The sequence below is a fragment of the Dama dama genome, chromosome 11 (genome assembly GCF_033118175.1).
Source record: "Dama dama isolate Ldn47 chromosome 11, ASM3311817v1, whole genome shotgun sequence".
Classification (NCBI taxonomy): Eukaryota; Metazoa; Chordata; class Mammalia; order Artiodactyla; family Cervidae; genus Dama; species Dama dama.
In genome coordinates this window covers 44550600-44565686 of record NC_083691.1, presented here as the reverse complement: position 1 = coordinate 44565686, position 15087 = coordinate 44550600, and the positions used below count along the sequence as shown (strand labels likewise).

Sequence of the window (15087 nt, the reverse complement as noted above, 5' to 3'; positions counted from 1 at the left end):
CTCATCTCTTCACCCCACCAGTCACTGCTTATTAAAGTCCCAATGACACCAAGGACACTCAATCCAGTGGATGTATTGAGGTTTCACTTCCCTTGGGTCTCTCAGCCATTTTGAGTGTTGCTGGCTACTGCCTCTTTATGACACATTCTTTCCTTGGGCTCCATGGCCCCACTTCTGCAAACTCCTATTTTTTCCCCCCTGCCTCTCTGGGTGCTCCTCTACCTCTGCCAGATAGTTTGCCTCTGGATAGTTTGCCTTTAGATAGGAAAGCCTTGGTGGCTCAGCGGTAAAGAATTTGCCTGCCAGTGCAGGAGATGTGGGTTTGATCCCTGGGTTGGGAAGATCCCCTGGAGGAGGAAATGGCAACCCACTCCAGTATTCTTGCCTGGAAAAACCCATGGACAGAGAAGCCTGGCGGGTTACAGTCTATGGAGTTGCAAAGAGTTGGACATGAGTCCCATCTCACTCTTGGGACTTCACTGCCACCTCTATAACAGCCATTTCATCCCTAGCCTCTCCACAGAGAACCAGACCCTTCAGCCAACCACCTACTCAACATCTCCACTTGGACATCTTACAGGCAACTCAAACCCACCTTGACCAAATGCGAACCTTTGGAAGGTTTTCTCAATCCTCCTTTCCCGAAGGTCCCCCAACTCAGAACATGGCACTACTACCCATCTGGTTGAAGAAGCAGAGACCTGGAACTTCTTGCTTCTTCCCTAGCTGAGTAGTTGCCACATCTTGTGGTCTTGTCTGTTATCTACTTCTTTCTATTTGTTCTCCAGCACAGACAAACAGCCCTTTGCTTTATAGCAGCAGCCCCTAAACTGTTCCTCCACACAACTTCTCCCTCTTCCCTGCTCTTTCTTCACATCTAAGTCAAAGTGATCCCACTGAACATGGTATAGTAGGCCCTGGATGATCTATCTACTAGTCTCTGCCTACTTCTCCAGCCTCCTCCTCAACCACACCTCCTTACATAGCCTGAACCTGCCAGGAAATCTTCTCCACTCTCCTCTCCTCTTTGCCTGAGTAAATCCAGCTCACCCTTCAGAGCTCAACTCAAATGTTACCTCCTTTTATGTTCCCCAGACAAATGGTCCCTCCATCTTGCACTCCCTTTGACCAATATCACCATTGTAATCATGCAATTGATAGTGCATTTAGTTGTTAAGTTCCTCTCTCTCCTGCTAGACTGTGAGCTCCAGAAGGGAAGAGTGTGTCTGTGTTGCACTCCAGTGACTAGCCCTGTGTCGTGCACCTGGTAGGTGGTCAACTCATATTTGTTAAATAAATGAATAATACATATTTACCTATTCATGATGGACCCAAGCCCCAAGCCTAGGGCAGAGACTGCAGCCAAGTGGGCATTTAGCCTTGAGTAATTTAGCAGAAGAGTGGAATTCAGCATTGAGTAATTCCCCCCAAGACACAGTATAATAGTTACAGATACACTCCCAGCTGCGTTAATTAATGGCACTATGGAGAGAATGCTCTTATTTTTTTAATTTCAGGGCCTGGGCAGCTTTTGGCAGCTGCAGAGGATACTGCTTAATTTCCTGTTGGTTGCCAGCTGACATTGTAGTAGCTCCTTTACTAAAACCCCTTGGCTGGCAGTCCCTGGAAATACGTCTGTGACTACCAAGAGTGCATTTAAAGGGAAGGCATATGTGTAGAAACAATATAATGATCTGATGGCAGAAAAAAATCTTCAGATGTCAGTCTTGTCCCATCACAGCCTTTAAAGATCAGAAAAGCAGTGTAGAGATATTTTTATTTAAACCAATAAACATGGTTGTTGTTCAGTCACTAAGTTGTGTCTGACTCTTTGCAACTACATGAACTGCAGCACACCAGGCCTCCCTGCCCATCACAAACTCCCGGAGTTTACTCAAACTCATGCCCATCAAGTTGGTGATGCCATCCAGCCATCTCATCCTCTGTCGTCCCCTTCTCCTCCTGTCCCCAGTCCCTCCCAGCATCAGGGTCTTTTCCAACGAGTCAACTCTTCGCATGAGATGGCCAAAGTATTGGAGTTTCAGCTTCAATTCTTTGGTGCTTAGCCTTCTTTATGGTCCACCTCTCACATCCATACATGACTACTGGAAAAACCATAGCTTTGAGCTTTGACTATAGGCCTTTGTCAGCAAAGTGAAATCTCTGCTTTTTAATATGTTCTCTAGGTTTGTCATAGCTTTTCTTTCAAGGAGCAAGCGTCTTTTAATTTCATGGCTGCAGTCATCATCCACAGTGATTTTGGAGCCCAAGAAAATAAAATTTATCACAGTTTCCACTTTCCCCCCATCTATTTGCCAAGAAGTGATGGTACCAGATGCCAAGAGCTTAGTTTTTTGAATGCTAAGTTTTAAGCCAACATTTCCCTTCTCATCTTTCACTTTCATCAAGAGGCTCTTTAGTTCCAATTCAGTTTCTGCCATTAAAGTTATATTTGCATATCTGAGGTAGTTGATATTTCTCCGGGCTATCTTGATTCCAGCTTGTGAGTCATCAAGCCCAAGCCCAGCATTTCTCATGATGTACTCTGCATAGAAGCTAAATAAGCAGGGTGACAATAGACAGCCTTGACATATTCCTTTCCCAGGAACATGGACTTGGAATTAAGTATTTTGACACAGAATGAAAAACACAGGCTCATTTGTTTATTAATTGATATATTCTGTAGAGCTCTTAAAATTTTTTCTAATATCTTGAATTCTTTAAAGATGTTTTATTAGTTTTCTAAATTATGAAAGTTAATATGTGTGTTAGTCCCTCAGTCGAGCCCACCTCTTTCCGACCCCGTGGACTGTAGTCCACCAGGCTCCTCTGTCCATGAGATTCTCCACGTAAGAAAACTGGAGTGGGTTGCCATTTCCTTCTCTAGGGGATCTTCCCAACCCAGGGATTGAACCTGGGTCTTCCACATTGAAGGCAGATTCTTTACAACCAGGGAAGCCCCATGAAAGTAAATATAACTGGAAAAAAAAAAAAAATTAGAGTCAGTAAGGTTATAGAACTCATCTCCCTTCCTTCTGACACCCCAACCCCACATCTGGAGTAATGGTGGTTGTGACAGCTCGTCTGCATGCTTCCAGATGTTTTTCTATGAATTATCAAAAGTCTGACTGTTTGGACTTTATTTCATAGTCTTAGGAGAATCATGTGATCAAAGTACAAGCAAAAAGGACTGAAGGCTGCAAATCAAAGCTTTCTTAGATCTGAATCAGAATTCCTGTTTGTGGAGGACCCATGAGGTGAGACTCAGTGCATCCAACAGCAACCAGCTGCCCTTTTGCTCTGAGTTTGGATTAACAGTAAGGGCCCACAGTTGAGCTGGCCGAGCTCAAAGGTGCCTGAAATGACTACTTTCGCAATTCCTTCACTTTCAGGTAATTTAGCTTCTGAAGGCCTCCTGAAAAATGCATATAATCGCTGGTGTGGTGTTCTTAATTCCTTAGTCTGATTATCTAAGGGGGATTGCGTTCTTCCTGGAGAGATAAATACCTGGGGGAGGAGGGCGCTTTCAGGTGCGCCTCTGGCCAGGCTTACCTCTTGGCGGTGTGCAAGGGGACGATTTGCCTGCGCTGGCCCTTTCAAACCAGCGCAACCTCTCCATCCGGTCGCGCCGGGTTTACCTGGGGCCCTCACACTTGTGTCAATAGCAACTTAGACTCACTTAAGAATGCAGTGCGCAGGCAAGCCGGCGGGGGCGCTGGGATAGGAGGGTGGGTCAGTGGTCCCTGGAATTCCGGCAGGTGCTTGCGGATAGCGCCAAGTCCTCATCTTGCCGGAGGGATGTGTGTAACAGTTCAGCCATTAAGGCTGCACCTAGGTGTCCGCCCTGCCCCCTGGGGCCGCGGCGCGGGTTCGAGCCCCAGCGTCTGGACATCTTTTGTTTCTGGCTTCCCGAGTCTCACATGGGACCTGGAGGAAACACCAAAACTCCTCTCCCCACGTCCTGGGCGGCTTTCACAAAACCGAAGATGCGGTGCTAGTGCCAAGTAGGCGTCATTCGGGCACCTAAAAGATGGTGGCAGGTACTGGATGAGCAGAGAGAAATTGTCAAGTTCCCTTTTGACCTTGTTTCTCCCTACCCCCATCTTCCATGGTGTAACCCCAAGTTCAGCCCAGGCGTTTGGGCCGCCGGGGTTCGGTCTAGGACCTGTGGCTAACTGACTCTGGCCAGAAGACGCCGCTGGAGTCCTCGCTCAGACGCTGTTTCCCAACACCGGATGTATTACAAGAGGGGCGACAACACGAGGGATTTGGGTTAGACTGGAGTCGGAAAATAGTTCTTTTGAACTGAGAGCTGCCCTTTCCCCACCGAGGGTCTATTTCTTGGGTGGGGAGTCTCCTTCCTCCCAGCTTAAGACTACTTTCCAGGTGAGGGCGCCGAGGTTCCCCGGAAATCAGGAGCAGCGCCGACCTCCGGCTGACCGTGGGCGCGCACAGAGAGATAGACAAGCTGGAGCTGAGCCTTCCCCAAACTCCCGGCGCCGGGCCTCGGGCCGGGCGGGGCCGCGACGTGAGGGGCGGTGCCGGGCCTGATTGGTGCGTCGGATGGAGGCGGGGCCAGGAGAGCTCCGCTGCGGCGGCGGCGACGGAGCCGGGAGCCGGAGCCAGGAGCCTGGCAGTGGCCGAGGCGGCAACAAGTGCGGGAGCTGAGCCGAGGCTGGGGCCGAGCCGAGCCGAGGCGGAGCCACCCCGCCGCCGACGCCGCCGGGCTGCCCCATCGCGGGCGCCACGCATGGGGCGAGAGCGGCGGTGGACGCCGGGCTGAGCCGCGCGGAGCGGCTGGGACGTGGATGCAGCCGCGGTCTCCCGCCCCCGCCCCGCTGAGCAGGAGCTGCTCCCGGACAAGGTAGGGCCGGGCGGGTGTGCACTCCTCACCTCCACAGGCCGGCCCCGCGCCCTCCTCTCTGTGGTCCCCGGCTTCCCCGCCACGGGACCCTCTTCTCTCCCTCCACCATCCTCTTCCTCGAGGGTGCAGGCTTCGCACCGGCACCCCAGCGGAGGAATCAGACTCTAGGTGTCTTCCTGCCGCATCTTGGCGTCCCGGTCCTCCCCCTCGCCCCCATCTCTCCCGCTACCTTCCTGGTCCTAGAGGAAGAGGTTAACGAAAGCCGCGGCAGCGTGTCTTTCGAGCCTCTTGTCCCATTCCACACCTCCCCTCCTAGGACTCGGGAACATCCCCCCCCCCTCCCCGCTGCACCCCAACTTCCGGGGGAGCCCGCGCCGGGGTGATGCAGGCGTTGGGAAAGAGGGGCATCAGAGGCTCTGGCGTCCTCATCTGGGTTGCACAGGTGTTTTGGGGAGGGGGCCCTGCTTGATCTCACGCTGCACCCCCGCACCCCACCCTCGTACTGCGCTGCCTCCCGTGCCGCATGGGGAGATCAGGTGTTCCGAGAGCCACGAGCAGTCGCTCCCCACCCCCATCCACCCGCCACTGCCAACCTCTGGGTCCCTAAAGGCTGGTTTCTGTGAAACTTAGGAGAAACCTCTCGCGTTGACCTCTACAGAAATATTCCACGCCGCCCGCGTTGAATGATTAACCAGGCTACTTGACCGAAACCTGGGATGGGGGGGAAGGGTGGGTGCTGCGGGAGCGGGTCCAGCCGGCCTCTGCCAACCACCTTGCGTGGGGGGGTGGGGGTGGGCGTGGGGGGGTGCGGACTCTGCGAAGGCCGCGACCGCGGGTCCTGGAGGCTGCCCCGCGACGGCAGTCGGACCCTTCCGGAGCCTGTAAAACCGAGTCACCTTAATTTCCAGGCCACGGTATTTTCCACTCAGGACTGGAGAGCCCCAGAACCCACTGTCTCCCCATCAAGTGAGGAGGAGCGGCCGAGATACCCAGCACGAGTGTCACGGCGTGAAAGCAGGTCTCTGAAAATAATGTATATATTTTAAACCTGGACTGGCTCCTCCTTAAAACAGAGGGGTGATTTGTCTGTCTTTCTCCCCTGCCCTCCACCCGTGGCCTCCTGAGCCTCCCTAACTTCGCAGAACAGTAGTTTGGAACAATTCTACCACAGTCTCCTGCCGCTCCCTTGTTGGAGGCTTGCTGTAGATTTTCTGATTCCAAAGCCAGTTGGTGAATATGGGCTTCTACTTGTTAAAACAAATCCTTCCAGTGTAATGTAGCCCCGGGAGGTAAGGGGATCGTTAAAGAGGTGGCCGATAGGGCCTGGACTGGGACTAGGAAGGCGGAGACCCAGCCCAGCTCAGCCCTGAGGCTCTCAACCGGATCCGTCTCAAGGTTTCTCCCCTGTGGATCTGACAGCTGACCCAGACGGAGAGAAGGGCTGGGCCGTCACTTCCCTCAGTCCTAGTTCCCTCTTCTGTTTCTTTTGAATTGCAGGCAGATTCTTTACCGTCTGAGCCACCAGGGAAGGCATCGTCTTTTGAATAGAAGTTATTAATAAGCTTGGTGGAATTTGGGAGAGTGTCACACAGAGTCCCAGGGCTCTTAAACCAGATTAGATATTAAGACCAGGGAAGAGTCCCACACAATTTAGCAACTAAACAACAACAGGATGATGTTTGCCAGACTTCCTCGCTCTACACCATGGCGGGGAGGGGGTGGTGCGGCGGGTGTTTGTTCTGCGTTGCTCAGTGTTGTCTGATTCTTTGTGAGAGTCAGTGGAAGCCACGGACTGTATGTAGCCCACCAGGCTCCTCTGTCCATGGGATTATCCTAGCAAGAATACTGCATTGGGCTGCCATTTCCTCTTCCAAGTGATCCTCCCAACCCAGGGATTGAACCTATGTCTCCTGTGGCTTCTGCGTTGGCAGGCCGATTCTTTTATCACTGAGCCACTTACGAAACCCATCATGGGGGGTTAAGAAATGCTTAGTAAGTGGTGGTCATTGTATAATCAGTACAGAAGTTCCTCCAGGCGCCAACTTTCCCTTAACAAAACAGTAACCATTTAGATTTGTTGGAGACTGAAATCAGCCAAATTTGGCAGATGGCAGATAGTTTTTGAAATCCAGGGAATGAGGTAATCTTTTGAGGAAAAGAAGCATAATATGCTTGTAAAAGTTATAAGTTTTTTTCTGGGTTTCTGATGGAGAGTTGAGTGTACATAGGTGGCTTGTAATTTTGAAGATTTCCTTGTTTTTTGCTTTTTAAAGCCCCCAGTTTAGATTTCTCTGAGATGCTAAAGGTTTGCTAAAAATAGGAAAGTGAAACTGATAATTCATGGTTGATTTTTCATTGTACAATTTACTCAGATGTGTGGCTATTTTTTTTTTTTTAAAGGTTACACTAGGAAATGAATGAGAATCCAAAAAAGTTAATAATCATTTTGCTGTATCTTACCTGATGCATTGTTGGTATAAAACTAAGATGTTCTGGGTAGAAGTGTGTGGGACTTTTTCAGCTGATGCAGGGTTACGCAAAAAAGTGAATCCTTTGTTTCTCAAACTTTGAAAACTGTAGGAGAGGAAACTTTTTTTTCCCTTCTAAGTTCTTTGGCTGATCTGATAATTAAATTGATCTCAGACAGATTAATCAGAGAAAAACATTTCTATGTATGGGGATTAAAAACATGCGACCCAAAGAAGTGACCACAGCAGGCAGCTTTCATACCTTTTCGACAAGGAAACAAATTTGTGAAGAATTGACAAAACAGAGGGGTTTGGGTTTAGGTTAACTAATCAGCCAAGGAGTAACAAGGTTTGTTTGTGCAACCTTCTCAGTCCTGAATTCCCTATCTCTGGTGATAAGGATGCCTTCTACCCTCCTGGGGCAGGGAGGGTACCTTCTTATGGAAGATTGATCTGCTTTCAGGGGAACAGAGGGGGTCAGAGTGTCCTTATACTGGCTGGTCTCTCAAGTGACTTTAATTCAAAATAATCATTGTGTCAAACTGACATATTTAAGGGTGGCACATTCTGTTCCCCTTCAAAACTTCAAAGTTTTAATGTTTTCTGACAATGCTGTTTTTTTGGGGTTTTCCTCCCAACCATAATTTCAGTTCAGTCACTCAGTGGTGTCCGACTCTTTGTGACCCCATGAACCACATAATTTAGGAATGCTGAACCAGGGCTGTGAATGTACTTAAGGCACACCTTGTTCTTAACATACTGGGTCAGTGCTTTTCATTCATTCTAGCTGGCCTGTTTGCTGTGCTTAGTCGCTCAGTGGTTTTCAACTCTCTGCGACCCCGTGAACTGCAGCCCACCAGGCTCCTCTGTCCGGGAATTCTCCAGGTAGAATACTGGAGTGGGTTGCCTTGCCCTCTTCCAGGGGATCCTCCCAACCCAGGCATTGAACCCAGGCTTAATTGGCCATATTTGACTCTACTTAGGGTTTTTTTCCTTTTAAACAGTTTTATTAGGCAGGTTCTTTAAAGACTTTAAAAATTAATAAATGCAAATGGTTACTTTTAGAAATGTCCCACTTCTTGCATCTGGGATAATATTGGATTATGTAATCTTGCAGCATGCCCAACAGTTGTGCATGAGTTACCAATGCTGAAAAATTCTCATAAAGTCCTTTTGGTCTTATTTGCAAATACTCAGGAGGAAATAAAATCATTTCAGTCAATTGCCTGGCCTTTTTGGTGTGTACAGGTTGTTAAAACACGAATTAAACTGGGCTCTGAATTTGAAGGTTGGGTTTCCTGGTTTGCGTAATCCACGGCACCTAGTAAAGACATATACCCAATACGTGTGGAATCAGCTGTCCCTCCCCACTTCCCCCGAGATGGGATAACTGTAACTAGATGCTTGCCAAACTGTCTCCAAATTGTGGGTGAATAAATTCCTCTCTCAGGAGAGGCAATTACCTCTTGACTAAAGAGGTACATGGATGTGTGGGGTAAGGCTTGGAGCAAATTGATGTAACAATTTCATCATCACCAGCTGATGATGAGATTTTGCTAGTCTGAACAAAGCTTTGGTGGGAAGAACTTGTTACCTGATGGAGAGTTTATTAATCAGACTTATGCAGCACAATGACTTTACTGCTGGGAAAAGTTGTTTGAGTTTTCTGTTACAACTTGCATTGAGATTTTACTCTTCACTGCCTTATTGCCCCTACTGTGAGGTTTATGCTCTTTGCCCACCAACTTTGTCTTCTTGCCTTGTCTGAGTTTTTGTAACAAAATCCAAATTTCTCTTGGGGGTCAGCACTGTTGATAAAGTTACAACATATGTCTTGAAATATTTTGTGTAGTTTTATTTAGGTACTTCCGTAGATAAACGCTAAGGATTTTGTTACAAATTACTTTCTCTGCATCGATGAACATTCCTTTAGAGCAAGGTTTAAAATTATTTTCATTCTGATGTGGCTACAGAGGGGAAATTCCCAGTAGTAAGGAAGTTGATACTTTCTACTTTTCATTCTGTAACATTTAAAAATAGGTTCATTGTTCTAATGCCTCCACTCTGGTGGAATTAGTATGTACTTCATTTACCAGAATGTTTTGAAAAACTGACGATCCAAGGGAGTCAATTCTGGAGTGTGGTCAGTTCTGTCAAGCTGTTGTGTGATATTTAGTGGTTAAAGAGCATGAACTTGGAGGTGGTGGTGATGTTTAGTTGCTAAGTCATGTGCAACTTTCTGGGACCTCATGAACTGGAGCCCTCCAGGCGCCTCTGTCCATGGGATTTCCCAGACATGAATACTGCAGTGGATTGCCATTTCTGTCTCCAGCGGATCTTCCCCACTCAGGGATCGAACCCATGTGTCCTGCATTGACAGGTGTATTCTTTACTGCCGAGCCAGCTGGGACACCCTTAAAGTATGTGAAGTGCTCTAATATTAAGTGTGCAGCTCGTGTGTGTCCACTGCTAAATCAAGGAAATGATTTCGGTACCCCAGAAGGTCCCTGTGCCAGTTTCTAGTCAGTCTCCACCCCCTAGAGGGAACCATTATTCTGACTTACATCATCTTAGATGTGGTGCATATCATCATATGTTGGTTTTGCCTGTTCTTGAACTCCATTTAAGTGGCATTTCCAGACTGATACAGTGTGTAGTCTTGTGAGACAGACCTGGATTTGAGTTTCATTTCTGCCACTTACTCTGATGTGATTACTGTGTGATAATTACTCTAAGCCTCAGTTTCTTCTTTAGTGAAATAGGGAAATTATCTCAGATTTGCTAAGAAAATTAATTTGATGATACACCTAAAATACCTAGCACTGTGCCTGACAGTTTTCTTTGTCCTCCTTTTATTTCTTTAAAAAGATGGAAAAAAATAAATAAATAAAAATAAAAAAAAAATAAAATAAAAAGATGGTAACTAAAGCAACTCTATCTTCTGTGTTTTAATATACTGTTTCACTAAATAAAAGCTGTGTAGGTCTTCTATTGAAAGTTAGACGCTAGATCTTTGTTGAGTCAACACTTTGCTGTTGTAGCATTCAGCTTAAATAGGACCCATTATTTGTTGATAGTTGATCACCTATCATTTTTGATATTTCCTCTGTAAGTCATAAAATAACAGTCTTTGAAATGTCCCTTTTAGAGCTGATTAGTCACCTGTGTGATGTGAGCTAAGGTGCGGTGATGACAGCTGGTTCACACATGTCTATGAAACCCGTGGAAGAGTTTGATTTAGATAAGAGACATCAGTAAGTGCCCAGGGTATCCAGAACAATATTTTACTGCCTTATGAAAGCACAGGGCCAGTTGTTAATTGCATGCTTCAGACAACCCATTTAGAACAGTTTCAAGTTTTATAGTCTTCCTTTATAAGTGGTATTGTATATTCAGTGGTCTCCTGTTGCCAATGTTTTGTGCTTTTTTAAAATATATATATACTTTGTATTTTTGGAACCATTTTCTAAGTGTATCTTGATGGTACTATGGCATTCTTTCTAAAAGACTCTTTTTACTATGTTTATTTAGGGAAGCAATCAAGATCAAGTGAAGAGAATAAAGTTAATTCATCTCTTAATACTGTAATTGCTGTTAATTGGTTGAGATCCTTCTAGGTGTTTTTTTCTACATCTGTATACTTGCAGAATGAGACTAGGAAAAGCCCATTGCCAATGCTTTAGGCAAATATAAAGCAGATTGTATGGGCCTTGCTAGTGGTGCCTGGCTGAGAGGACAGAAGGTTTTGAAGGCCTGGATTCAGGTCCATCCTCACTCTGGCCCTACTTGTGTCTGGACCATGCAGTCCCCAGAGGCTCCATCGTGGAGACCCCTGGCCTCCAGATTACAGTGGCCAAGGGGGAAAACCTGTCCTTGGACAATCCCATCCATCTACCACCCGAGATGGCAAGATGATTTATAACAAAAGGGTCACTTGGTTCAGTCAGCCAGCATGCGGTGAGTGAGCGCTTAGTGGATGTCTAACACGATGCTTGGCTCCTTGTGTATTCCTCAGCGGGTCAGGCGCAGTGCTTGCCATCAAGGAGTTAGCAGTCTGGTTGGAACTCTAACCAGAAACCGCTGAAGGAGTGCTCTGATAGAGAGAGGTGCCAGAAGAGTGCAGAGTTGGGGGCAGCCAAGAAAGGCTCTGGAGGAAGTTGAGTTTGGGCTTAGCCTTGATAGATGAATAAATAACTTAGGGGCAGAGAAAGGAGGGCAAAGGCGGTGGGGATCGCAGGCTTGTGGTCCCTTTTCAGGGAAGCAGCTGGTGATCCCGTGGGTTTAGGGAGAGGTCATAGGACACCATGCAGCCTTGATGACTGTGAAGAAGCGGTGCCTGGTCAAGGAGGTCGTGGGGAGCCATGGAAAGTCCTTGCGGAGAGGATATGATGACATGTCATGGTCAGGCTTGCGTTTATCAGGAAGATGAGCTTGAGCCAGAGAGGTGGGTGTGAGGGGGTTGTGATCGTGGGCCCAAGTCATTTCATGGTCTCCTAATGGGGCTCCCTGCTTCCCATTTGCCCCACAATCTGTTCTTTAAAAATGGAAATTGCATTACATAACTTCTTCACTCAGAATCCTCCGGTGGCCTCAAGTCTCTCTCAGAGTAAAGTCAACATTCTTTGTCACCTGTTGGTCCCTTGGTTCAGTTCACCGCCTCTCCTAGTGTTGCAGCTGGAAGTCAATTCTGACTCTACGTTGAAACTGTTTCTTTGACTTGCTTTCTGTTGCTTTTGTTATTGTAATCATACATGATGGCCTGTCTCAGAAACCCGCCCCTCTGCCTGACCGTTAAGCTAAAGTGCCTTTGTTCAGAACCCTGTCCACCTGAAGACGGCAGGAAGAAAGAAATTAACACATCCCCCTGTCCGAGGCTTGCCATTCTAGAAGATATTTGCCTTTTTACTTTGTTTCCTCCCCTCTCTCCCCGCATCTCTGATCCATAAAAGAACCTGGCATCCAAACCTGATAAGATGGTTATTTGAGACTTTAGTCTGCCATCTTCTTGGTCAGCCAGCTCTCTGAATAAAGTCGTGTTCCTTGCCCCAACACCTCATCTCTTGGATTTATTGGCCTGTGTAGTGGCAAGGAGAACGAGCTTGGACCCGGTGATGTTAGCTCTCCCCCAGCTCAAGTCTCTGCAGCCGTGCTGGCCTTCGGGCTCTCCTGTCTCTGGCCTTTAAATCAGCTGTCCCCTCTTCTTGGAATTGCCTCCCCCCACTCTCACCACCCCCGCCCCCGACCTACTCTCTGAAAAGAGAGGCTATCTCTAACCCTTTCCTTCCTTTCCCCCGTACTGTGCCTTATATTTCGTCTAAGCGCTATCAACCTTGTGATAATCAGCCGCATAACTTCATTCTTCTTGGTCTGTTTGAAACATTGCTTGGTTTAAGTAGGTGCTTGATATGTGTTGAATTAGGTCACTTCATCAGTCTTGATGGGGGAAAACTGAGGGCCCAAACCAGGTCAGGGATGGTACAGTATTAAAGTGGGTGTGTGTGTGTGTGTGTGTGTGTGAGAGAGAGAGAGAGAGAGAGAGAGAGAGAGATTAATTTGAAAGTGAGAGAGAAAAAGATTCTCATAGTGGATGGCAGGAGATTTGGAAGGCAGATGTGAAGGAAGTGAGCTACACATCCCAGTACATCTGGACATTTCTTAGCGGGACACCGGAGGCTGTAATGTGTGGAAGAGGGTCTGGAGGACAGGAGTGTAAGGTGAAGGAAGACCCAGCGTAGGCTTGAGCCCATTGAGAACTGTGGAAAGTGCCCATTTGGGGCAATGGGGCCAGGAGCAGAGGCTGCCAAGATGCGCAAGAACCAGTAGAGAATCGGGGATAGGAGATGGTCTTGAACTTGTGGTGGCATAGGGATGGTGGCCAGCAGTGTTAGGTGCTCTGGGAAGTCAGGAGAGGCTGTGGACTCTGAAGTTTCTAGAGGGTGAAGGGGATGGGAAAGTGAAGGCACAACAAAGGGGTGTGGCGAGGCGGGGAACATTTTCTGGAAGTTGATGGAGAAGGGAAAGCGCAGCCTGTGCCTGGAGCCGCTGGAGAGGGAGCGCGTTGGGGTGAGGGATGAAGTGGAGATTGTCACTGATACAGGAGCCCAGGCAGCAGCAAGTGCTGGCGCAGGGGAGGGCAGTCTTGTGGGGGCTGGGAGTGACTTACTGAAAAGGGAGACTGGTCCACGTGGAGAACTAGAAGCAGGTTTTGGTCCCTGAGCTGATATTAAGTATCTTTGTTTCCATGGCAACCCACTTAGCTTGTTCCCTCCTCATCCCCACCTCCTGAGTAACAGGAGAAAACCTGTGCAGCCAAGCTTATGTGGGGATTGTCTGAATCCTATGCAGTCACCAATACGAGAGTGTTAACACTCCAGTAAGGTTATTTCCATGGACCATAAACTTGCTAAGGCTTATAATTTGTGCTTCAGAATTCTGTTGTTGTTTATTTTCTTTGAAAAGCACTTAACATCCAAATGCTTCTTAAAGTGCTTCTTGTTTTTTTGAATCCTGATCAGGAAGTAACACAGTTGTTTTTTAAAAAGGCAAAACAAAAACCAGCTTCATGTCTGGGTATAGATTGTTCAATGGGAAGCCTGGTGTTGTTTTCAGGATCAAGTCATTGTACCTGACAATGAAAGGGTCAAAGTGGGTTTGTTACAAATACCATCCTCTCTATATTATTTAACATTTGGAACTAATAACATGTATTTTACATTTTTTATTTTATGGCTAAATTTGATGCTTGTTTATAAGGAACTTAATATAGGTTTTCTTCTTTAAAGTAAATGAGATGCATCCCTTTTATTTTTCTTCTCCCTTCATGACATAAGGAGTTATTTTTCTTCAAATGAACTCAAAATATCTCTCATGAATACTCCTATTTTTAACTGACTGATTCTCTCTTTTGAATTTTTTCAAGATTCTGATGGATCCTCTTTAAAAAAAAAAAGCCTCTTTATAATAGAAATTTTTAAACAAGTGCAGATACAGAGAGTGACATAACGAAGCCCCAGGGAGCCATCACTGGTTTCAGCAAGATGGTCTCCCCTTTTTGGTCCCTGTCCCATAGGCAAGTGACATACTGTGTGGGCACCACCGAGAGTGAGAGGGCAAGCCGACGTGGACCTCCAGGTGTGGGTGTGGGAGTCATCGGTGTAGGGATGGTGGAATTGGGAGTCATCGGTGTAGGGATGGTGGAATTGGGAGTCATCGGTGTAGGGATGGTGGAATTGGGAGTCATCGGTGTAGGGATGGTGGAATTGGGAGTCATCGGTGTAGGGATGGTGGAATTGGGAGTCATCGGTGTAGGGATGGTGGAATTGGGAGTCATCGGTGTAGGGATGGTGGAATTGGGAGTCATCGGTGAAGGGATGGTGGAATTGGGAGTCATCGGTGAAGGGATGGTGGAATTGGGAGTCGTCGGTGTAGGGATGGTGGAATTGGGAGTCATCGGTGTAGGGATGGTGGAATTGGGAGTCATCGGTGTAGGGATGGTGGAATTGGGAGTCATCGGTGTAGGGATGGTGGACGTTCTGGGGGTGACTGGACACCTCAAGGGAGAAAGGAGTGAACAGAGGGTACATGTGGCACTGGGAAACACCTGGATTGCTGTGTCCAAGATGTTTTCAAGGAGGTAGTGGTAATCTATGGTGAAGGTGACATTCACAGAGACACTTAAAATTAAGTGATTAGGTGATTTTAAGAAAACAACCTTACGGTTCCCAAGGGGTAAAGGGGTGGAGGGATAAACAGAGA

General features: G+C 47.3%; 1 protein-coding gene across 3 annotated transcripts in view; it reads left to right on the top strand.

Annotated features, from left to right (window-relative positions):
• Nucleotides 1-4583: 4583 nt before the first annotated feature.
• B3GNT2 (UDP-GlcNAc:betaGal beta-1,3-N-acetylglucosaminyltransferase 2) overlaps nt 4584-15087 on the top strand; it is a 205664-nt gene continuing 195160 nt past the window's right edge. Inside the window, exons 1-2 of one of the 3 annotated variants that reach the window (XM_061155214.1) lie at nt 4716-4864; nt 5773-5882. The gene's annotated coding sequence lies outside the window, so the exon portion shown is untranslated. Of the gene's footprint in view, nt 4865-5772; nt 5883-15087 lie in introns of all 3 variants that reach the window. The other 2 variants (XM_061155215.1, XM_061155213.1) reach the window with 2 other exon arrangements.